At 33.6% G+C, this 25,670-nt stretch overlaps 1 pseudogene; it reads right to left on the bottom strand.

Annotated features, from left to right (window-relative positions):
- Positions 1-15,633: 15,633 nt before the first annotated feature.
- LOC149786225 (zinc finger MYM-type protein 6-like) lies at positions 15,634-16,530 on the bottom strand (annotated as a pseudogene).
- Between the last annotated feature and the right edge of the window lie 9,140 nt (positions 16,531-25,670).

Consider the following 25,670-nt stretch of genomic DNA (forward strand, 5'->3'; position numbering starts at 1 on the left):
TTGAATTGAGAAAATATTGTCAGATTTTCTCCGCTCTCTTAAGAGTATAAAAATATACTTTATTAATTATTATATTTTGCCACATAAATGAGGTGTATTGTCACTGTAATGTATTAACACTGTAATGTATTAACACTGTAATGTATTAACACTGTAATGTATTAACACTGTAATGTATTGTCACTGTAATGTATTAACACTGTAATGTATTAACACTGTAATGTATTAACACTGTAATGTATTGTCACTGTAATGTATTAACACTGTAATGTATTAACACTGTAATGTATTAACACTGTAATGTATTGTCACTGTAATGTATTAACACTGTAATGTATTAACACTGTAATGTATTAACACTGTAATGCATTAACACTGTAATGTATCAACACTGTAATGTATTAACACTGTAATGTATTAACACTGTAATGTATTCAGTGAGTACAATTTCGTTTGATTTAGTGCATGTAGACACAATAAATGTGTCCGGTACTGTTTAGTATACCTTATATGTCCTACTTGTTATTGTAGAGGGGAAAATATTAATGGTTCATTTACATATAATGTTGTTTCAAAAATCTGAAAATGACTTCAAATGTTAGGGGAAAAAGGAAGTCAATAATATTGTTATTCTATAGGAAACGTATGGTACACTTATTAATTCTTCCATTTTGCCATACGAATGCGGTGTATTGTATGAACCGATGAATGGTTATGTAGTAAGAGGTTATGCATTTATGCTGCTGATGATGGTGATGGTGACAGTGAAGAAAGCGAAGCTGAAGAACAGGACGACGACGATGATGACGCTGCTGATTACTACGATAATCAACAACTACTTAGAATATTAAGAAGACAAAGTAGGAGGCGGAAGAGGAAGGAGATGATGGTGTATTGTGATTACGATGATCGTGTTGATGAAAAAGAAGGAGAAGAAAAAAGATAAGTAGCAAGTGGAAAAAGAATAATATGATTGGTCACATACGTATCTGATGACTGTCGTACCGTCTAAACAATTCTTTCCACTCCAACCTTTTTGGCAGTCGCATGAGTATGAGCCAGCCGTATTTGTGCACTCACCATGTTCACAAGGGATATATTCACATTCATTAATATCTGAAATCAAATGTCATGCATGGAATTAACTGTTTTGTTGTTTTTAATTTAAATATAAATATTCAATAAAGCAACAATATTCCATGAATAAAATAAATGAATCTTGTGGTACTTACAACATATACGGCAATCTTAGGTAGGAAAGAAGAAACTTAACCTATTTGTTATTTTAAGTAATTCAGAAAACAATTTCTTTTGAAGCGACCTTCTTCTTGGTACTTAAATTTTCTAAATAATACAACGGAAAAAATTCCGAAAAAACCTGAGATGGCCATATTCGAACAACAATCAGTAACTTCTTATTTTATCAGTGGCTTCAATGATAAGAAGATAATATTTTCCCTTTTCCTTAACTTCAAGGCTGAGAAATTATTGATCCATCTTTTATAAGCCATTTACAATCTTACATTGTGGTTACGTTCATCGTGAATAATTTTAATAATTTTCAAAACCAAGCATATTGGCTAGGAGGAAATTGTTTTGATAGACAGTTTAAACTTCAAGTCAATATTATCTGACTTTTCTAAGCTTATAGATCTTTATCATTTTGGGCAAGAGATCATTTATTTAAAGACAATACATTTTTATGTAAAAATATAATGTTGAAAGTGCCCCAAACATAGGAAATAACACCGTGTTTTCGTCCCAGCCATTAAAGTATTTGAAAAAGTAAGAACCATTAGTACTGGTCCAAGTGCCGCCATTTACAGAAAACGATCTCTAGCACACATTTACATTTGAAACGAAATAAATATGACATCAAATGTTATCTCTTAGTATTATCACGATCTTTTGTATCTTATTCTAAGACAAGAAAAAGACTGTCTAGAAATATTTTTGATAAAATTGATCTTAGACGTTACAGCGGCTTTGATTCAGAGTTTAGCGTGGCAGAGTATTTTACCACAAATAGTCATAGACGTTGTTTGTACATTGTAGAAAAAAAGAAACGCGTGCAAGTGACTGGAATATTGCCTTTTTCAGGAAACACCTATTAGTATTAAACCTGTACGACTCGCAACCGGAAAAGAAATGGAAGGATTCCATTATCAACCTAACCAGCCCGTGTCGAAAGAAACAAATTCACGTAAAACAAAGGACCTGATTATTCTCAGCATATGCTGATGAATTTTACTAGATTTTAGACAATTTGTGGAACCACAATCAGTTTTTCTTAAAATACAAAAACGTTCATTAAATACCATCCCAAGATTAGGACTAGAAATCAAACGAAATCAAATGAACAAACTCTGGCAGTAAACACAAATGAGTATAATCTACAAATCCATGTAACTAGGGTACCTGTCCTCGAAATATAGCTAATCAATTTGGACTATATATATATATATATATATATATATATATATATATATATATATATATATATATATATATATGGAGAGAGAGAGAGAGAGATAGAGACAGAGAGATAGTGTATATTATGATGATTTTATAATAGCACGTCTCGAGGGTTCCTAAACCGAGCAATATAATTCAGATAATTTAATGATATGATATGTATATCATTATGTGATTTCAGCAATCTTTTCAAATTTGGCTTTTGTTACAATCAATAGATCGATAAATATTTTGCATATAGTGAGACAAACAAACTGACACATACGAAATATATAAGACGCTGAACATTATACTGTTTGTCAAAGTGATAAATACAGGTAACCCTTTCTGTCACAGATATGGTGATATGCAACCTAACGCAAACTGTCACGAGCAATTACATAACAAATACTGTATGCTACGATTTGTGTAAAATTGTTAAATAGAGTCAACCCTGAATGCGAAAGCATGTTTAAATTGCTATGCACACAGTATTTGCGACATATCAAGTACCTCAGCGAAACGATTTTTTTTAGGTACTAGATATACAATGTGCGAAGCGCAGATCAGCAAAATGTTTTGTCAAAAGGTAACAAAATATGTATACATGTCTGACCATTTATTAGTGAATTTTCTACTGGACTGCTTTACGTTTGAAACACAGTTTTCAGTTTTAAAATTTGTACTAAAAAGATCATACAATTTTTAGAATTTAAGGGTGATTGCGAAAATGTTAAATCATAGATAAAATGTTTTGCTGTAACAGTGAGAAATAAAATAACATTTGTAATATATTATGAATATTACAATTTTTCTTCATCCACTGCGATGAGTTACATTCTTACGTTCAAATAAAAAAGGTAAAATTGACATCTTCAGTTGACAACAGTAACACATATCATCATCCAGTAGTATGGCTTTGTGCATAAATTAATATATGCACAAACTTTAATGCAATAGTTTTACCTGAAAATCATTCCGATTCGTATAATCAAGGTGTACAAGGTATAAACAAGATTTACAAGTAAATTTAATGAATACCTTTATCTAATTATATAACATTATCACATATTTTTCATTGGTTGAGTCGATTATATATTGTTTTCAGTAGTGACTCAAACATAATTCTGCCATTATCTTAATTCATTACAATATATGATAAATAGGCATTACAATTTATAATCAAATGTTTATTATCTGTTTGAATTTAGCCCTTTTCAGTTCCAAGTGTGAGGAAGTTTCCTTATCACTGACATTCAATCTAAAATGTTGCTTTTCATCCATACCTGGTTCTTATTTCATCTGAGGAAACAATCGGATGCAAATGTATCGATAATATTATGACTGCTCATTTTAGGACAATTTTTCTAAAACAAAAACTGATGAATTAACATAAACTGTACCATACTGGTCATAATTAAACATTTTGTAACTGTGTCAGTATTTAACTTCGTAGTAACTTCTTGCAATCATTCTGGTACTTTTTTCAGAATCAAATAGGTAAGAGTTTAACGTTATTCCAGTAACCTTTGAAAACATCCAGTTCCGTTGCTGAAACCTGAGAATTTTTTCCACAAGATAGAACCATGACTTGCTTGATAGTATTTTATGTCACAAAGGGCATAAGCGTTAGCAAAATCAAACAATATTTCCTAGATCAGATTAGATGCAGGTAAACTAACCATTGTAAGCTATCCCTAACAATATTGCACAGAGACGTTTGCGAATGATCGATCATCATAAAGTTTATATATATATATTCTTGTATAAAGGTTATAGAGATATTTTGCAGAGCTGTTTCTTCTGCAGTCCATACGTTTGGATTACATTTAGTAACGACAATTGCTATACCCCGTATCTTACTCTAGTAATTGATGACATAGATTACATCGTGTTTGCTCGTTATTCGACGCTCTATTAACAGACATTGCTTTAAAAGCATTACACCGTTTTCATCTTAAACATGTGAATCAAGGGAAGACGAATTAAGATAAAAAGAACTTATATAAATCCGGACTACTTATAAAATGTTTAGGATCCATATAGTGTTTAAAACTGAGCCGTACAGCAAAGTCACAATATATACATATCTGGAATCAAACTCGCAATTCCTCATCAGTGAATGAATATACACATGGTAAACATTTTACTCACCATCTGAACAGTTCTTTCCGGTCCAACCATGAGGACAGTCACAAAAGTAAGAGCTATACGAATTTATACAATTGCCGCCATTTTCACATGGTGAAAAGACACATTCGTTGATATCTACAGTTTGAATTAGAAAGGAAAATATTCGTATGAGGAATGGTTTTTAAACTATGGTATCAGAAATTTGTGAAGGAATAATATCATCTCAGAGATATAAAGTAAAATAAAGACACCACCCCAACATGACGATTTATAAGCTCCTTTGACTGTAACTTATAATAATCAGATTCCTTCCCGTTGTAACGAAACGCCTAGTCGTACAAAAAATATGTTCATATCCGTCTTTCCAAAATTTATGCCATCTGAATTGTGGACAACAACTAGTGCGGTCAAGATTATTCTATAACATAGTGGAATCTATTTTTGTTAGTAAATTGAAAGGTTTAATCATGGGATAAAGTTGAAATCATCAACACTAATTTAACTTACCTTCCGTGCAGTTTATCCCGGTAACGCCCATTGAACAGTTACAAAAATATGAGCCAATCGTATTCGTACAATTTCCGCCATTTTCACAGGGAAAACTATCACACTCATTGACGTCTGCAAGGAAACACAAACTTATCTAAATATCAAAGGCTTTTCTATAATGTCTGGCCATTTCACACAACGAAGATATTTTCATTTAACGTGAAACAATACATAATGTTCCTGCCTTGTTCCTTGTCGTTATAATAAAAGTAAAATGTTTTATAACTTTCCAAACAAAAAAAATATTCCAGTTAAACAAAATGGTTACAAAGTCATTAGAAGCTCCTATAAGCAATTTTTTTTTAAAACACCACTCATTGTCAGGAAAGGTATACATTATATTTTGCTCATATATTTTACTAATCTCATCAATACGTGATTATATCAACGGCTTAAAAAGTATCGAAACAAAGAATGGCACATAATGCTGTTTGCATAGGCAGATGTTTCACTATGTGAAGCAGCTCTAAGGATGAATTTATTCATTTTGCGTGTAAATTTAAGTAGAAGGAATCTCTTTTTTTCCCAGATAATATGAAAGATAGGCAGACATATAATATTGTCGGTACATCGCGCAAAGTATTTTAGTTGGTGAGCACATGGGGTTGTGGTGAAATAAATGAAAACTATGATAATTCCTGCTTATCAAAAGAATTGTTTCATGCCAATGAACAAAAATGCATACACGTCAAAGTAGGATATTCTCAACATAGGCTGATGATGTCTACTCTCTTACCTGTAATTCATCGAAACACAGCAAGATCTGTGTCCCAGATAACATTAATTATACACCATACTATCGTTTGGACTATGACTTAAATCTAGCAGAAATTACTGACGCATGAGAAACGCAGGGCAATGAAGATCCGCACGTAATGATTATACTTTCCACTAACTTGAGCATTCATGCTTTACATCTGTATGCGATTTCAACAATCTCTACAAAGGTCATGAGAATAAAGAGAAAACAGATAAATCAGTTTCACTAGAAGTAAGCGTGAGTTACAGTATAGCACTCATATCACAAAAGCACCATAACTTTAGCAATCGTTAGCTATGTCCAACTCACCCGCCGCTCGATTTGCGTGACTGCAGGTGAAACAGATCATTCTAAATTATCCATACGAATAGTCCAAGGGGAATTAGGGAAAGGTTGATTGGCATAAAGCTCATATACACTGGTATATATATATATATATATATATATATATATATATATATATATATATATATATATATATATATATATATACATGGTTTAGTTCGAGTCTTGTATAAAGTATATTGCAACGTTTTTGCAGAACGTTTTTCACCGCAGCCCATATGCTTGGAAGATATTGAGTAACGACAAATGTCAAAACCCCGTTTCTGTGTTAAATGTTTTATGTACATACTTTTGGTCATTCAAAATTTACATTAAAACATTTCACATTGTTATGGTTGAAATACTTCGAATTACCCTACTATAGGCCAGAATCTTTGTGCACCTACCGAATATTCTTTTAACCCCGCGTGACACTGAATATTCTGACTCTCTGATTTGGCAAAGATAGTATTTTGTAAGATAGCAGATGATATATTTGCACATCAGCATATACCAACTTTCTTAACCTAAATGTATGATGTGACCGTTGATATATTAGTGTATAAAATTTAAATATATGGAAGTATTTGTAGAGTAGTTGTTTCGAGCTTTTGCTGTTATTGATATTGATGCAAGACATATACACCTACAACGGTTACTTCATGGTATCTAGACCATGAAATACAAATAGTCAACGAGGAAGCGGAGCTAGCTACCAATATCAGTAGATATGGGGGTTGTATAGTGCTAGTCTTTCCGGCCGACGGAGGATGGTGGACGCTGGACTTGCATGTGGCTCTGGAGTCCAAATTCCGATGCACGGTCGCAGTTGAGGCATGGAAAATTGGTGGATGGGGGTGACTAGGACACATCTCTGTGATGTTTCTCATGAGCTGCAGCAAGATGCTGACAGTAGCCAACTTCGAACGTGGAACTGGGTTTTCTGGTCAGGGCTCACCAGTCACTTCTGTCTGAGGCAACGAGTTCGAGCTGGTGGGGTTGAAGGTCTGCCTATTTGATGTGCATCTTGAGATTGCCTTGTACCTATTGCAAGGTGGCCTTGGATTTGGTTGCACTGGGCTAGCTCGCAAAGAACAGCTGCTTTGGGATTCTGTTTTAATCCATGCGGATGACATGGACAGTCCAACAAAACTGGGCCTGGATTAGTTTGGATTTGATGCTTGTTGTGTTGGTTCTATCAATGACATCCTGGTTGGTGATTCGGTCCTGCCACCTGACCCCCATGATGGATATCAGGGAGCGCCAGTGGAATTGTTACAATTGACTGATATTGAATGTTAGACCACTACATGTTTATATTTCAAAGACAAGATAATTCAGTGGATATCTTTTTCTCACTGTATATAAAACTCATAATCTGAACAGTCTTTTCTGCTCCAGCTTAGTGAGCAGTCGCAAAATACGTACGGTATCCTTTTGTGTATGTTATGTTGTTTTGAACTTCGCAAGTAAAAACTAATTCAAATACAACGTATACAAAAAAAATGTTCTTTTGAAACGACAGGTCTAACAGTATGAATATGCATGGTTCTTTATGTAAATGTATCATAATAGTCATCTCAATATTCTGGAGAAACATTATCAATGAAATTATTGATTTTTATCGTTTTCTATTAAATATAAGCTATTTTACCAATACATAAATCCCGTTAAAATGCAGATGAATCAATATTTCTTGTAATAAATAGTAAAATGTAGTCTTGGGAAACGATTAAAGTGATTAAGACAATTTTAACTTACCATCTGTGCAGTTCATTCTGGTGAAACCCACAGGACAGTCACATGCGTATGAGCCAATCATATTTGTGCAATTACCACCGTTTTTACAAGGAAAACCAGCACACTCATTGAGGTCTGCAAAGGAATGGCAGATGCTAATTTTGCATAATCACCACTTAAGACAAGAAATGTATATAAAACGGTAAATGCAACCTATGTTAAGTAGAGAGATTTATAATCTTGTTTACTTGAGCGATTACCCATTCTTGCAATGACATTAGAATGAGCGTCATTTGTAATATTGTGTTCAGATGTTTTATTTGGGTGGAATTATTTATTCAAGTTTTTACTATTTAGAATTACGACGTACTTTTTATATTTCTTGAACAGGAACATTAATTTTGTTTCATAGTCAATTCAAACAAAGTAATTTTGGATTATATTATTATTATTAAGTGGAAGACTTATAGTATATCATCACATGTCAGGGGACTGAGCCATTAATACAATCAATACTAGAGGAACATCAACACTTTCATTGCCAGACCTTATTCCCAACACCACTGAAATTTAATTAGACCTTCATTCATTAGTACTGGTGGTAGGACTTTATCGGCGGAGTCGAAACATTGTTTTGGTTTTGGAAGTAAATAGGATTAAGATGATACCTAAAAAATAAAAGGATCATAAGGAAGGAATAGTTTGATACAAACGAGAATACTGGATCTTAAACCGATTTTGTCCATCCGTAGTTCAATTTTGAGAGATATCCCGAACTAACTAATCAACCATATTCGACGAATGCATGTTGTCCGATCACCATATGAACATTTCATTCCGGCCCAGCCGATAGGGAAGTCACAAAGTACGTGCCGTATGCTTTTGTGCAATTTGCACTATTTGCTCATGGCTAAAGGTCACATTCATTGATGTCTGTCATTTAAATGAAACAAACCACCATAAGCACATTTATAATTATTGAATCATAGTTTTGAGAAATGTTAATGAGAAATAATATCAATAAAGTAAAACAAAGAAAATCTGCAATCGTCCATATGTAAATCATGACTCGCACAAAACATTTATTAAGTAACAAATTTATACAATAGATCAAGTAGCATAAACTGAATAACTATATATATATATATATATATATATATATATATATATATATATATATATATATATATATATATACTATTACATCCATCTGAATTTTTTAGGCAAAGGTATTAATGAGACTTTCAAACAGAACATATCGTATCAATATGAATATCTTATTAGTATATAGTTTAATCTATATTCAGTTGTAAATAGTAAGATTTATTCTGTGGATACAAGTGAATAGGTTATTTGAACTTACCTTCTGTGCAGTTCATCCCGTTAAATCCCGCTAGACAGTCACATGCATATGAGCCAATCGTATTTGTGCAATTACCACTGTTTTTACAAGGAAAACTATCACACTCATTGATGTCTGCAAGGAAATAGTAGTTGCGATTTAATATAGGAACACTCTACACACAAATGTAAATAATTAAAAGATTTTCTATAAGTTGTTAACATTTAGAAAACGTGTATAGTTAATTTGGATGTGACAAATATATCCTGCCATGTCTGCTGACATAGTGAAAGCAGCACATTTATGAAACAAGAATACAACTATACTAAATAGAATATATAACGAAACTGTTGAAAGGTAACTCCATGTTCCGATATGCATTTCGCATAATCACCACTTAACGACAGGAAATACAATTTCTGTTGTTGTGTTCTGATTTTTTATTTGGCTGAAATTATTTGTTCAAATTAGTTAATTCTCTGGAATTACAAAGTGTCCAAAAATAGACTTTAACAGAAACATTAACTTTGAATCATAAAGAAATTCAGAAATGATCATCTGGGATTATGTTATAATTGTTAATTGGAAGCATTTTAGAAAGTCATCACACGTCAGAGTACTGATACATTAAAACATTCAAGACTACAGGCACATCAAAACCTTCATCGCTGGATTTCATTTTGAACAATAATGGAATTTAATAAGAACTTGATTCATAAGGACTGGTGATAGACTTCTTGTAATATTTTATGTCCCTTGAAGTAGTGTAAGTTCATTTTAAATTTTACTTTTGTAGTCAAAGAAAATAAATTATTTATTTAATTTTACAAAACGTGAATGTTTTTGTTCTTTCTTATTATACATTTGATCGGTAGAATCTAAACTTTGTTTCAGATTTGGGAGGATATTTGATTAGGATAGCTGAACATTAAGGAACTTAAAGATGGAACATTTTGATACCACACAATACTGTCGACCTCAAGAGCATTTTGGCGTATCCGTGGTTCAGTGTTGAGGGATCTTCCGAACTAATTAATTATATTCGATGGAGGTATGCTTTCCACTAGCCATAGGAACAGTTCTTTCCAGTCCAGTTGATAGGGCATTCACAAATATATGTGCCATACGCATTTGTGCAATTCGCATTATTTCCACATGGTGAAAGGTCACATTCATTGATGTTTGAAATTTAAATTACACGAACCACCATAGGTACGGTTATTGATGTTGAATCATTGTTATAAGAAATATAGTCCGATAAATGATCACCCCCCCCCATCTGTCTTGATACTGATGGACGATATGTGGGTCTGATGTCACCTGTTCATTAAAATATGCAACTTCGTTGCATTCAAATCAATCTGGAACAAACCTGTGTACGTTTTAGACAGATACCGGTAATTGGTAACAACCATATTGAATGCGAAATTTAAAATGGCCATAGGACAGATAATTGTGCTATTCCATGTTGATTTACAAGTCACCAAACATAGAATTTTCTCCGGAAATATAATGAACATGTGACCAAAAGAACCCTTCAGCCGACGATAGCTCCACATCCACGAGAAATACCGGTAAATGTATAAAATGTACACCGGTGTCTGCAGACAAAAATGGCTGCGAATAAATGCAGCTTTCAATGCAGCCCCTAACCCGAAATTAACATCATCACGGGTGAGGGGCTGATTTATCGGCTTATGAGAAATGTTGATCAGGAATAATATCAATTCAATTGTATAAAGTGAAACAAAGAAAATCTGCAAACTTCCTGATGTAACTCCTGATTGGCATAACACATTTATTAAGAATATACCGTTCCTTTTCCGGCGATAGATATATTAACTTAAATTAAGTAAATTTATTTATATCTATACCTACTATTACATTCATCTGATATTTCTGGATAAAATACATTACTAAAATCATCAACGATAACTATTTCTTTTAAACATAAAAAATTGTATCGATATGAATATCTTATTGGAATATAGTTGAATCTATATTTATTTGTACTATGGTAAGATTTACTCTGTGTATACAATTGAAGTAAATCTGAACTTACCTTCTGTGCAGTTCATCCCGGTAAAACCCGCTAAACAGTCACATGTTTATGAGCTAATCGTATTTGTGCAATTACGACCGCTTTTACAGGGAAAACTAGTACACTCATTGAAGTCTACAAGGGAATGGCAGTTACGATATAATGTAGGACCGCTGTTCAAACAATTGTAAATAGAGAACGATTTTGTACAATTTGCCAACCATTAGAAAACGTACATTGTTTCATTGGATGTGTAAACTATATCCTCTCAAGTTTGTTGTCATGGTGAAAGTAAGACATTAATATACTTAAATACGTTACTGTACTAGCTAGTGCTGAACAAAATGGTTAACTCCAAGATCCGATAGGCATTTGCATAATCACCACTTAAAGACAGGAAATGAATATAAGGCGTCTTCTTATATAATTCATAATCGCTGCAAACTATGTTTCTAGAAATTTCTAACGAGACGAAACCAGAAACAAGAGCACAAAAAATAAAAAATTAAAGCAAAATAAAAATCAACAACAAACAGAATAAACAAAAAGTAACAAAAAACAAATCGAACCCTTAACGTCCTAAATAAAAGCACCGACAACATAAACAATGTTTTATATATATATATATATAGTATTAGGTACATTTAATTTGTAATTGGGTTTTTTCTTCTTCATGGTTATAGCATAGGTATAATTGTATTTGGAAACTGACCTTGATAAAAATCAAGTCCCTGTTGTACCTGACCAGTAACATCTCTTTTAGGAACAACTAATCCACAGATAATTTTTTCTCTATGAGTATATGTTACCTATAAGGATCATTAACAATACAGGTAAACATGCTTATTTGGGTCGGGGTCTAGGGTATTGGGAATTGTCTCACGCGATGACATTGTCTACTTTTTGCCATATTCTTTATAATAATTTTTTTTAGCAGATCAATGTCTTAGAATTTTCTATAAGGGAAAATTCCATTAGCATATTTTCAGAAAATGGTAATTGGTACCTTAAGATTAAGCAGAGGTATCTAAATCTTGTTTACTTGAGAACTTACTCATTTTGCGATTATATTATTAGAAGCACCATCATTTATATTGTTGTGTTCAAATTTTATTTTGATGTAATTATTGATTTAAATTATTATTCTCTGGAATAGTCAAGAACAGAAACTTTAACTTTGAATTATAGTGAATTTAGACAAGGTCGCCTTGGATATAGTATTATCATTTATTGGGAGACTTATAGTATATCGTCACACTTCAGACCACTGATAGATTAGTACATTAAAGGCTATAGGTACATCACAATCTTCGTCGCTGGATCTTATTTTGAATACCACTGGAATTAATTAGATCTTGGTTAATTAGACCTAGTGATAGAATGTTTTGTACAATTTGGAATTTAAATCACAGTAGTTTAAACTATGTTTAAATGTTCACTTTAGTAGTCTTGGATAAAACAAATTATGTATTCATTTTTAAACAAATTGATAGGTTTTCGATCTATTCTACTACTTAGTTTAAGACCATAGAGTCGTTATAAATAAGCGTACAGACACAAACACACACACACACACACACACACACACACACACACACAGGTTAGATAATTTTTAATTCGTACACTACATAAATTCGAACCCAGGTTCGTGGGTAAATGGTACCCATCGCCTTGCCATAATACACTAGTCCATATTACATCACCACTATGAACAGATCATAAAAAAGCGATGCTACTGAGTCGATGCTGATATACCCGCGGACCTGTGTGCGAATCACCGTAGAGTAGGAATTAAAACTTATCTAACAGTTATCTTGTTTGTAACTCTCGCTCTGTCTATCTATCTATCTATCTATCTATCTATCTATCTATCTATATATATATATATATATATATATATATATATACATATATATATATATATATATATATATATATATATATATATATATATATATATATATATATATGGAGGGACAGAGAGAGAGTGGGAGAGAGAGAGAGAGAGAGAGAGAGGGAGAGAGAGAGAGAGAGAGAGAGTTTTCATATTGCACTCTTGGTTGGTATGACCTAAACATTGTTTCGCTTTTGGGAGGAGATATGATTAGGATAGCTAAGAATTAAAGAACTTAAGGAAGGTACATTTTTATACCGCACAATACGTTCAGTCTCAACATGATGTTGATGTATTTGTAATTCAATACTGCGGGACCTTCCGAACTAACTAATTAATTATATTCTACGAAGGTATGCTTTCCACTCACCAAAGGAACAGTTCTTTCCGGTCCAGCCGATAGGGCAGTCAGAAAAGAACGTGCTGTATGCATTTGTGCAATTCGCACTATTTCCGCATGGCGAAAGGTCACATTCGTTGACGTATGTAATTTAAATTAAACAAGCCATCGTAGGTACGGTTATCAATGTTGAATCATTGGTATGAGAAATGTTGTTGAGAAATAATATGAACTTATCTGTATAAAGTGCAACATAGAACATCTGACATCTTCCAGATATATATATATAAATTTCTAGATAAAAGGTATTCATGAAATCATCCACGATTATTATTTCTTTTAAGTATAACACAGTGTATCGATATACATATCTTATTACAGTACAGCTGATTGTATATTTCTTTGTAAATAGTATGATGCAAGTAAATGGGCTATTTGAACTTACGTTCTCTGCAGTTCATCCCGGTAAATACAGAAAGTTCAGTTTGAGGATCTCACTTTATCTGTCTATCTATCTATCTCGTCTCTCTGTATGTCAGTCTATCTATCTTTCTATCTATCTATCTATCTATCTATCTATTTTTCTATCTATCTATCTATCTATCTATCTATCTATCTATCAACAATCTAACACTGTTTATCAACAACACGTGCTATGAAAACTATTTCTCAGAGGAAGAGAGTACTTACATTATAAAAACAGACATTTAACACAAACGAAGAGCAGTTAGTACATACTACGTATTTGAAGAACACGGGGAAATCAACATATAATTTTATCTCAAGGACAATGCAATATATATAATATCTTTTTTCTCTACATCTATTCCTATATTATATGAAGTAACGTTTCATTTTAATTTAATCACATAGGCCTATTAGTATAGTCACATAGTGGTTATGAGGACAAGTAAGGAATGAAATAACTAATATACCGGGAAAATGAATGATTAACTGTTTTTAAACTCTGAGGAGTAAAATACAAAAACACAATTATTCCAAATTAAATTTTAAAAACATATTGTTTTAATAATCATAAATTCTAATTGAAAGTCGGAAAGTAATGTAAGAAGCTCCAAGAGATTATATATTATACTAGATTCCTGGAACCCAAGTACTTAATCGATTCTTCATCTTAAGTTCCTAACAGTTCAGTAGTTGCTTAATGTGACGGATGGGCTTGATGAGGTGAGATTATTGCCCCAATGTCCGGTTTAAAGTAACTTAACCCGAGTCGCAAATCACCAGAGTTAACAATTTGGAGTCGATTTCTTTGCTTGGATAGAAGGTGGGCGACCACACTAAAGCCACGTTCTGCCAGATACGATGATGGAAATGCAACAAGAAGCTTCTTAACCACAGACCATAACGCTGGAAAGCGGGTGGAAATGTCCTTCTGTAACCAAAACTCTTGGTACGATATCTTACACTTAAAGTTTGATTTGAGCTCAATGTCATTTTGTAGCTCAATTACTTCTTCCTCCATTACTCCAACTTGCTCAATATCTGAGAATGGATTTATCACCCAATCTGGAATTTCCAATCATAGAAGATCCTGATATCGCTCAGACATATCTTTATTCAGCATATCCAAATGATTGCAATACACACGCAAAGCATAATCTTGTATTTCTCCTTTATCTTTCAGCTCAGACAGGGTTGGAAATTGATATAGGTAACGACGGCCTATATTGCGCTGGAATAGAAGTAACTTTGACATAAACGTAGAGATAACAGACTTGGCTTTAATAAGAGTCATCTCATTTCCTTTGCAACTGCAGATTAATCTCATTGAACTTTGAAAATATTTCTGTTAAATAAGCAACATCGTGCTTAATTTGTTTGAGTTCCACACTGAGACAGGGTTCCCGGTCTTGAAACAACTCCACAACAGTCTCAAAATGGTCGTAAAAGCGCCTTCGGCAGTTGCCTTTGGAGAGCCAACGAACTTCAGTATGAAATAACAAACATTTAAAATCTTCATCATTTTCAACAGAGAGCATGTGGAATAGTCGATCTTTGAGAGCGTGACCTTTAATCTTATTCACTGCAGTAATCACAGTTTGTAATGACTTGTGCAGGCGATCAATAATGTTTTTTTTGCAACCAGATGCTGGCGATGAATGACACAATGAATAGAAAATAAATTTGGCACCTTTTTTATCAGGAAAGCAAGAAACCCACGGTGGCGACCACTCATCGATGGTGCTCCGTCAGTTGCACAACCAAGTATATTTGTCAGTGGAATTCCCTTTTCTGTGAAGAATTTATCAACTTGATATATTGACTCCCCTTTAGTGTCTGCTTCCAGCTCCCTTGCAAATAACAATTCATGAGCCAAACTTTCATCTTTAATAAAGCGCACATAAGCTAGAAGCAGAGATTCATTCCCTGGCATAGCTGATTCATCCAGTTGCAATGAATACTCGGTTGACCTTAGTATGCTGCATAACATATCTTCTACATTGTCAGCCATTTCATCTATGCGTCTTCGTACTGAATTGTTGCTTAGAGGAATCGTCTTAATAACATCGTGTGGAGACTTATGCAGAACAGTATTCAGAACTTCACAAATCGCTGGTAGAATGAGTTCTTCGCCAGTTGTGTGTGGCTTGCCAGCCTTAGCAATCAACAGCGAAATGTTGTATGATGCACGCAAACCATCAGTGTTTTGTTGTGAAGTATTACAAAACATGCTTGACAGCGTTGGCCTGCTTTGAAATTTATCGCGAAGTGATTCAAAGAAAGTTAAGTTTTTGTCTACTTTGTCAGGATGTACTTTCTTCAAATGATCAATCAGTCTGGAAGGCTTCATCGCTTCATTTGAAAAGACCTTTTCACAAACCAGACACATTGGCAGCTGCAGGTTCTTTGATGATGGTATAAATCCATATTAAAGATAAGTTACAATGTATTGTCTACATTTCTTCTTTGCCTTTTCATTTGTCGCCATGGCCAATCGAAAATTGATGATAAAATATAACGACTGTAAACATATTACAACGTGCTAGTCTGATATTGAGCCAGTCTACACTCTACACTCTGCAGCCCTGCATCACAGGAAGTACTACACCAGGACAATGATATAGCGCGGAAGATTCCATTACAGGGTTAGGACAGGTCAATAAGGGTGCGTACGAAAGAACACGGCTGATACAAGCGCGGGCTTATACTGGCTTTGATTCAAAAACAGCGCGGTTAATTAATGATAGCGCTGGTTTATAACGGCGAGCATAAAAAGTGTGTCAAACAGAAAAAAGAAATGATCAAAAGGGCGAGCATAGAAGCTGTATGACTGTGAGAGCAAAGACGAAATGAGGTATTTCCACCATCAGGTTCACGTTTTTCTCTTTTTGCCCCTTCCGCCCCTTTGCCTCGTAACGCCCCCCTGTCGCCCTCTTGCCTCTTACCGCCCCTTTATATAATCCCAACACACCCAGGGGGTGTTACCGCCCACTTTGCGAATCACTTCAGTCTAACATATACAAATCCCTGAGTCACCTCTGAACGAGTCAGTCATATATATATATATATATATATATATATATATATATATATATATATATATATATATATATATATATATATATATATATATATATATGTGTGTGTGTGTGTGTGTGTGTGTGATTGTTGTAGATACCACACAATACCTTCGATCTCAAGAGGATTTTAATATATTCTTAATTCAACTTGGAGGGATCTCCCGAACTAATTAATTCTATTCTATGAAGGTATGCTTTCCACTCACCATAGGAACAGTTCTTTCCGGCCCAGCCAAAAGGGCAGTCGCAAAAGTATGTGCCGTATAAATTTGTACAATTCGCACTATTTTCGCATGGTGAAAGGTCACATTCGTTGATGTCTGTAATTTAAATTAAACAAGCCATCGTTGGTACGGTTATCAATGCTGAATCATTGTTATGAGTAATTTTGATGAGAAATATCAACTCAGTTGTATAAAGTAAAACAAAGAAAATCTGTAATCTTCCAGATGTAAATCTTCACTTGCACGAAACGTTTATTAAGTATATACCATTCGTTACGTCTAGTAGTTGAAACTAAACATGTTTATTTATTTATATTTACTACTGTATTCATCTGAAGGGTCTGGATATAAGGTTTTAACGAGATCATCGATTATTGTTTTCTTTTAAGGATAAGATATTGTATTGGCATACTTGAACCTACATTTCTTAATAAATAGTAAAATCTAATCTTGGGACATGATGCGACTTAATACACTATTTAAACCTTACCTTCTGTACAGTTCATCCCGGTAAAACCCGCTGGACAGTCACATGTGTATGAGCCAATTGTATTTGTGCAATTACCACCATTTTCGCAGGGAGAACTATCACACTCATTGATATCTGCAAGGGAATGATAGTTATGCTTTAAGGTACGATAGCTATTCAAACTAACTTAAAATATTATTCTTTCGACTTTATTAGCATTTTAGAAAACCTGTATATTTTCAAATATCCAAACAAATATGTCTTTTCAATGTTTTATTACAGTCTACATACTGCTCAAGATTGCATATTCATAAACCGCCAGTAAAGGAGATAAAAGGTTGCTAAAGGAAATTGTACAGATGTAATTACCAGCTCTTAAATACGATTCTTCTTGAAACAACATGAGAGACAAGGAATAATTTAGAGTATCTTTCGCCCAAGAACCTCGAAAATATCTAATAAAGTAATGAAGTAGGAACGGGGAAGACAAGAAGAAAATAAAGCAATAACAATAACGTCATTTGCGAATGTATATGTTTCATCCTACCTACAATTCGATATGTGTTCAGTGAAATAATATATATGGATTCCCTGTAATGTATTACCCTTTGAGGAAACGTCAATATTTGTATTGGGTGTGACAAAATTGTACCTGTAAAGTTTGTTGTCGTGTTTTTTAAAATTACCTTTACAAGCACTAAAATCAAATAGAAATAATGCTACCGTCTTCCGATGAAGAACAAATAAGGATATGTATCATACCACATGGATATTCACCAAAAAGATATTGGTGTCCACAGCCTGACAAACTTCTCATTTAAACACTCCGTGATTAGTTTTGCAAACAACATGAATTACATACCATACTAACCTTGGAATGTTGAGTCTGACAAAACAAACATTGTAGAATAACAACTCAATACAATGTACATTGTTACTTAATCATTTTTATGTGTATTTTGTCGAAGACGGTCCAAAAGCAAGCAAAATTATTTGGGTAAGTAAATTAAAAAGTGCATGCCCATCCTTACATAATTTTAACAATCTTTAGAAACATTAGGACATTTTTCAAAAGCCCAGAATGTAGTTGCACAAGAAAGAATCATACCCTGTAATATAGCGTTGCAAATAACAAAGGGCCATAACTTTGACAGAACTAACCAACATTCTTTGGATCAGATAGATCCGAGTGGACACATGTAAGAGTGAAAACAATTTAAATGTAGGTAGGAACTATACACACAGTATTAAGAGAACCATAAAACATCAATGTACACTAGCTATAATATGCTTGAGAATGTAGTCTACGTACAGTAATGAGACATATTGACCTTTCGCCAATTAGAGTAGTTCTTTCCATCTCAAACCGATGACCAAACAGTAGTCATAAGAGACAAGAGTATTTAAGCAGGTTCTTACATGTTTGCAAGAGAAACGTTTGCAGTGAAGGATGTTTTAAACTGTTTATGACAAAACTACTCTTTAGAAACACTAGACAAATAAGCTAAAGAGGAGATGTAATGTAGCTGAATATTTTTATAAAAGGAATCGAATAACATTTGTATTAACTACAGTGCTATATATATATATATATATATATATATATATATATATATATATATATATATATATAATACAATTTTCATAATAAAGGTTATTGTAAGGGTTGTCTAGTTTATGACAATTTCAATGCTACAAATCCGATGCTCGTAGTATGTACATGTTCAATACGTACGATGATTCATCTATAAGTTTCAAGGTTAAGTCTTACTGACAAGTGGAGGTGAACATCACGTGATGCAACTAGGATATATTTTCTGGTAGAAGGTAAGACTGGTCTATTTCATCATTAAATGAAATGTTATTTTCTTAGAGTAATAAATTACTCTTGTATTGCTAATTTATTGGAATAGAGATAAAACAGACTGATAACCAACTGATTCTGGAGTCATACGTTCATTTGTGAAAATGTTCTCCTAAAATAATTATGGGAAAAAAATGAAAACAAAAAATGGATAGATTCCAAGAATTACATCCTGAGTATATTAGTGATAACGCAGCTAGAAAATAATCATCAATTCTTGAATAGAATAAAAAGCTTCAGAAACGTCATTTAATCTGGAAATCAATGTTAAAAAAACTAATATTTTTTATAAAATAAATTCTCAAATTATATATTTCCAAATTATAATGTGTGTGTCTGATTTGGATTTTTGAATATACCTTTAACAATTTTTCAGTCATAACGTTATTATATCTGCAGTAAGGCAGTTTATAGTGATGCCTATCATTGGGGCATCATGCCGCAGACATGTAGCATTTTGTCCCAACCCGTCACATTATCCTGAAACCAGGCTGAGCAGTCTCAACACTAACCTCTTAATGCTGGACGCCTAGCAAGGCAGCTGTTAGTACCATTTTTAGAAGTCTTTGGTATGACTCAGCCTGGGTTCGAACCCGTTATTTAGGCACGACATGACTCCGTCCAAGCGCATAGCTTGTAAAGAGTCTAAAATGTAACCCTGTTTGAACCAGCGACCTCCTGCATCGAAGGCGGCCGCTCTAACCACTAGGCCATCTGAGCGATCCGAATTTTATTTGCAAAATTTCAGCTATAATGCACGTACAAATTTCAGTTCATGACAAATTGATGTTGAAGTCAGTCTGTTGCTGACTCAAGTTGTTGCATAGCCTAATAAAAAAATTTGGTACATTCATTTGAAAACAATTACAATCCCGATATATCGTACATAGATACATGGCTGAAGACTTTTCAAAACATTAAAAACATTCAGATAAAGAGATTATTTTCTATCACGAGCTTTCAGTGTAAGCTTTGCGAAACAAAACTTTGCAATCATCTTCCTAAGCCTTGTTCTGTCGCCATACTATATTTTACTAAATGCATTTTAATAACAACCTTATAAACCAAATACTATAATTATAATATATATATATATATATATATATATATATATATATATATATATATATATATATATATATATATATATATATATATGTGTGTGTGTGTGTGTGTGTGTGTGTGTGTGTTTCCCCTAAAATTTTATAACTCAAAAATATAAAGAAAACTTAAAAAAATACCTTTCTCGACGACAATAGACATGCATCTCTGTTCACTCGTCAAACTGTTGATGATAATAATAAAAATAAGATAGCATCGAGGGGAAATGGATGATGAAGACGATGATTAACGATAGTCACCGAAATGATTCAAGAAAGGTTTTGTGGGAGATATCATTGTCATTTGTTGGCATAACAAAAATAATTAATTTGCAGCAGCAGGTAATAAGGCAGTGCTGTCCAACCCGCGGTCCGCGGTCTGATTGTAAAGGGCCAGCCAGAGGTCGAGCAGCTATAATGTCGTTGCTTTTCAGTTTTCTGCTGCGGCCCTCGGCTTCAAGAAAAACCGTTTCGAGTGGCCCATGGTGTCAAAAGGTTTGAACAGCACTGTAGTAAGGTATGTTAACCACAGAAGCAGACCCAGGCTTAACCGAAGGTAGGGTTTGAACCTGTACCCATTTGTATGAGCAATAGGCATGCAACCCTCTGTGGCATCGAGGCTGCTAGAATCGGAAGCGAAAATATTAACGACTAAATAAAGGGCTTTATAATTTATGCTGAAAGTAAGCGATAAACAAATATCGATTTGTGGTCTTTAGTTGCAGCGAACAATGGTATCATCTAAATGTTTCTCTCTTTCCACGAGAAATACATATTTTGAACAAGACGGTCAAACGTTTATTGGCTCTTAGATCCATCCGTATGATATTATATGTATTAATGTGTTCCTCATGGCCAACTTACCCGTATTTATCAGTGGCTGAGAAACAGAAGACGTAGGTCTGGTCCGAGAACTTCTGTGGGGGGTTCCAGGTCACATCTATGTACCAGGCACCAGGAAGAGTGGGATGAGGCATCAGGAGAGACTTGGAAAATCCAGACGGAGATAAAGTAGTTATCTCCTTTATGCTGAAGAATCAGAGGTGAGAACCGACTCTAGAATTTCTTGATATTAAACCTGAAAGCTACTGATTTTCTACTAGAAGGCGATCGTGCTTTGAACCTTTTGCACCTAAAGAATCAGACCTTTATAAAAATGACTTTTTTCTGACAAAGAAACGTTCAACGGCAACGACTAGAATAACAGATTTAAGTAACGACAATCTAAATTTATTTTTTTGTTTTGTTGTATTGTTTGATTTTAAATTTGTTATAATATGCTTTAGATAAATAACAACAAAAGCAATTTTAAAATTTTGTCTTAGAAACGAGGCAACGGTCTTTCATGTAAGACATGAATTTTATATGCAACCATATTGGCTGATCTAGGTTCTGAAAATAAATATAAAATTACTCTGTATTTGGAATTCTGCTTCGTGCAACTATTACATCGGTAAACGTTCCGTCTGGATTCACAATCACCGTATCTTGATTAGGTCTTGTCGGAGGTAGAAATTCCGGGACACTGTTACATCCAGATGTAGTGTTGTAAACGTATACAAGAAACTGGATCGGTACACTGCTAAGCGGTGTTGTCGATCCTGATGTAAAATCTTCCACCTGTATTGCAACTCCATAGTAACCAATGCTTCCAATTGCGTCAAAGGTTACTGTGCATGTATTCTGGATTTTAAAATTTAAATCATTAGTTAAAAATATTTGGCATTGCTTATCAGGATTATTATAGACAAGATTAAGTTTGCACGGCTTTCCATAACACAATGATGAGTCGTTGTGAAGGACATTTGCAATTAGTCATTTCGTGTATGAGATATACAACCAGTAAATTAATTTTGCTATAGTTTCTGGTGCTATATAGAAAACCACTGAAATGATTAGTGCCATTCATATATTTATTTTGAAATTATCACCTTGATAATAATATTCATTGCTCATTTTAACACATGGCACACAAGTAGCAGAACCAGCTAGCTTTCGCGGTTAAAGTAGCAGCTTCAGACCATGTACATTAGATTTAAATCCTTGACTGTCTCAGTAAAGTTGTTTAAAATGATTAAAATATATGACAACAATATCAAATGGATTTATGAAATATCTTAACATTGATGAAAATAAATCTAGTAAGGGACCTGATCCGCATGCATTTTAAAATGTACAATGCAAGAAACGGAATATCAAGGCAGATGTCCACCTGTGGATTGTTATTTCCATTGAAGTAATTATACTTTTTTATCGTATGGAAATACCTCATTTAATACTGCTCCGGTGAATGCATCACAGATGCTGGCGCATTCATTTAGCGTGCTATTTGCCCACCTACATCGAACTTCGTCACCGTCTGGATCTGAAACTGTCAGTAGAAGAGAAAGATACAAATGCGTCATTAAAAATGCTTCATTGTGTATACCAATTTGTTTTTTTTATGAACAATGGAAGTCGAGATCGCATACATACATCTACACATACATGCCTGCGTGCATACATACATACATACATACATACATACGTACATACATAAATACATACATACATACATACATGCATACCACAGATATAAGAAAGGAAGGATAAAAAACACACTAGAAAAAAGAAAAGAAAAGAAAGAAAATAGTATATATATATATATATATATATATATATATATATATATATATATATATATATATATATATATATATATACCTGGTATATCTATTGTATGATGACATCCATGGATCAGCTTCACAATAGGAGAAATGTCAATTTGTGGAGCAGAATTGATTCGTCCAGTATCAGTACGAGGTGCTAAATTTGCCTTTATTCTTTGTTCCCAATTTCCTCCTCCAAAGGTAAGTAGTGATATCCAAGCACCTCCTGTGAATCTACAATAAATGAAATCTGTCATGTGATTTATTTCCTTTTAATCTCATCCAAAATCTTATCATACAAAAAATATTATATCTGATAGAAATTTCACCACAAAAAGCTGATGAAATCGGGTATAGCGAAACACCACATTTATTAGTTGATCTAATGCCTGTAGTATCTAACTGATACATTTACCTATGTTAATTAGGTAATGAAGATTAGGAGAATTTTTCGATTTTACAAGTAATATTTTTTAGGAATGAAGCAGTAGCGTTTGGAACTGAAAAATATAACCATTCATGTGCGCAATATTTCAGATTTCTTTTTAAAAATATATTTCATACTAGTTATGTTGTTACGTTGTACACTGTACAGTAAATTAGCAGCAGATCATTACCCGAACTCATAGTATGTATTGCTTGATGGAAATGTATATGTGATACTCCCTCTTCCGGTAGTCCAGTCCTCTGTTTCACTGAAGTCTGTACAAAAATAGTTGAGGACTCCGATTGTTCCACTGCAGTTTTTGAAGCAGCTCAAAGATCCCCCTGCAAGGACTGTACCAGATGAAATCGTACTTTCATTACAGAAGTGACTTCCGGATCGTCTCCAGCTTAATCTGTAGAAGATCTCAATCTGAAAATAATAATCAGATACAGTGAAAGCGCAATCTCTAGATTTTTGTCTTTCAAGCGGGAAATATTTGCAGGGGCCAGATATTTGCGAAATAAATATATATTTCACAGTTGTCGATCGGGCTTGATTACATGTAAGTGTCGTAGCAATGTAAAATGTTTTAATAATTAAACATTTGACTATTGTTGCTTTACATTTACCTGTTCGACTCGCTCTTATATTTGCACTGTACTTTGACAGAGTGAGATTAGTAAATAAGTTCAATTTAAACTTTTGCAAAATTCAATCTCAGGGTGGGAAATCGATACAAGAAAGGTTGAATCAAATAAGGAGAATGAGAAGTCGGAACAAATAACATGGAGATGAGTAAATAGTATCCAAAAGGTGCAACGTGTTAGTGTAAAATGAAGTACTATTCACAAGGAGCGGCATTAAAGATTGAGGAAGTAACGAGTTTTGCTGAGAGAAAAGTAGCCAATATAAATTAATTATAAACGTTGCTCTCAAAAAGACTAAGTCGAAGGAGAAAAGTAGCCAAAATAAATTAATTATAAAAGTTTCGTTCAAATTGACTAATTTGATTTATAACGGGGTCACTCATTGTTTCTTGAATATCTTAGGTTGTAAAACGATGATTCGGTTGCACATCTAATTAAGTATTTATTCCTCTTTTTGTGAAACTTAGGGTCAAAACGTTAGTCCCCTTCAGAACAATCAAGATTTACTACAATAAACCACTCATACTACAGCACAATGGTTTCAAATTTAGAAAGCTATATTTTAATTTTGACTGCAAAGCATAAAATGAAAAGAAAATTAGTTGCAAGCATTTCATCGCATTAATGTTGGACACAAAGGAAAACACCATTAATGTCATGTCCGCATACGGCCTAGGAGACTCGCTAACATTAAAATAATTAGAGCGTTTGTATTCTATTTTGCTGTAATCTAAAACAAAGGACACTGGCAGAATTTCTATGCTCAGGTCATAGGAAAACTCAAAAGTGGTGTAAGGTTATTAGCGCATGTCTGTGCGAAGACACATTTTCAGTCGAAATACTTTTTTCCAGTATACCTTCAAATCAAGTCAACATGATTTGTTCAGTGACTTTCGTCAAAAGAATATGCATAAAAGATACATTCGAAGAAGTACTAACATTTCATTGGGCGAGCTTTTGCAATAATCTTAATGTTTCTGCTGGACTTTTTCGATTGCAAGAGTCTGTTACATCTAGTCACGATTTCTTGTTGGCGTTGTTAGATACATGGTATAAAATTGATGAAAGCATAGCATATAAGTGCCAATATGTTGTCTAATGCCATAATTTTGATGCGCGATCTTTTAAAAATGGATCATGTTGATTAAAATGTATATTTTGTGTAGCCA

This window comes from Sinohyriopsis cumingii, chromosome 12, assembly GCF_028554795.1.
Source record: "Sinohyriopsis cumingii isolate HCF-2022 chromosome 12, ASM2855479v2, whole genome shotgun sequence".
NCBI lineage: Eukaryota > Metazoa > Mollusca > Bivalvia > Unionida > Unionidae > Sinohyriopsis > Sinohyriopsis cumingii.